General features: G+C 54.4%; 1 long non-coding RNA gene across 1 annotated transcript; it reads right to left on the reverse strand.

Moving 5' to 3' along the window:
* Window positions 1-387: 387 nt before the first annotated feature.
* On the reverse strand, window positions 388-1,194 carry LOC115182964 (uncharacterized). Its single transcript, XR_003873928.1, has 2 exons — window positions 1,067-1,194; window positions 388-760 (listed from the first exon to the last, which is right to left on the reverse strand). It is a non-coding gene; the product is annotated as an uncharacterized LOC115182964 (long non-coding RNA).
* Between the last annotated feature and the right edge of the window lie 217 nt (window positions 1,195-1,411).

The raw sequence follows: 1,411 nt of genomic DNA on the forward strand, positions 1-1,411 counted from the left end.
CTCTCTCCAGGACCAATAGGAGGGTCTCTCTCCAGGACCAGCAGGAGGGTCTCTCTCCAGGAACAGGGTCAGACCTGTTCTGATGATGTTCTGGTAGATTAAACCAGTCCAGAAATATCTCTCATCGTGACATATCAACGGTTCTGACGATGTTTTATTAGAAGAAGGTAAAAAAAAAAAGGTAAACGACATTTATAAAAACATGTTTATTATCAATATATGGATCAGAAGACTCCAAACATCTAGAGAGGTGTGTGTGTGTGTGTGTGTGTGTGTGTGTGTGTGTGTGTGTGTGTGTGTGTGTTAGAGAGATTGGTGTGTGTGTGTGTGTGTGTGTTAGAGAGATTGGTGTGTGTGTGTGTGTGTGTGTGTGTGTGTGTGTGTGTGTGTGTGTGTGTGTGTGTGTGTGAGGTGGGAGTGGCTCCTCTCTACCCTTCTCCTGAAGTGTGCACTCGTTCACTCCCCCTGGTGGATTCAAAAGGAAGAGAGAACAGAGAACGAGTGTCCCGACCGCCTCTCAGTATAATCCGTCCGTCTGTCCGTCCCTCCTAGCGAGGTGTGAACCCGCGGTGTGGGCCCCCTCGCCCTCTGAACCCTCCCCTGTCCCCCCTAAAGGACCTGTTCCTCTCACGGCCCCTGTCCCCCCCCCGGCCGGCGTTAGGCCCCCCACGACCCCCACGGGATGACCCCCCGCCGCGGTCCGACTTCAGCTTGGAGGGAGGAGACTTGGGTCGCAGACGTTCGATCTCCTCCGTACAGCCTGGAGGGACACACCAAAGAGGAGAGGACAGGGATTAAACAGAGAAGGAGAGAGGAGATGGAGGAGAGGAGAGGAGAAGAGAAGAGAGAGAGAGAGAAGAGAGAGAGAGAGACAGAGAGAGAGAGAGAGAGAGAGAGAGAGAGAGAGAGAGAGGAGGGGAGGGAGAGGGAGAGGGAGAGGGGAGGGAGAGGAGAGGAGAGGAGAGGAGAGGAGAGGAGAGGGGAGAGGAAAGGAGAGGGAGGAGGGAGAGGAGAGAGAGGAGGAGAGAGAGGACAGACAAGACAGATCAATGTGTTTAAGACCTACCTGAGAGGTGAGACTGTGTGATTGAGAAGTGGGAGGAGTAAGACTCTGAGTTGAAGTTACTGTTGGTCAGAGTCGGACCCACTGTCAACCACCCTGGAGAGAGGAGAGGGGGAGAGAGGAGAGAGGAGAAGAGAGGGAGAGAGGAGAGGGGGGGAGGGGAGAGGGGGAGAGAGAGAGGGGGAGGGAGAGAGGAGAGAGCGAGGGGGAGAGGGGAGAGAGAGAGGGAGAGAGGAGAGAGAGAGGGGGAGAGGGGAGAGAGAGAGAGGGAGAGAGGGGGAGAGAGAGAGAGAGAGAGAGAGAGAGAGAAATGGGGGAAAGGAGAGGGAGAAATACATTTAACCAAAA

Source organism: Salmo trutta, unplaced genomic scaffold (genome assembly GCF_901001165.1).
Source record: "Salmo trutta unplaced genomic scaffold, fSalTru1.1, whole genome shotgun sequence".
Taxonomy (NCBI): Eukaryota; Metazoa; Chordata; class Actinopteri; order Salmoniformes; family Salmonidae; genus Salmo; species Salmo trutta.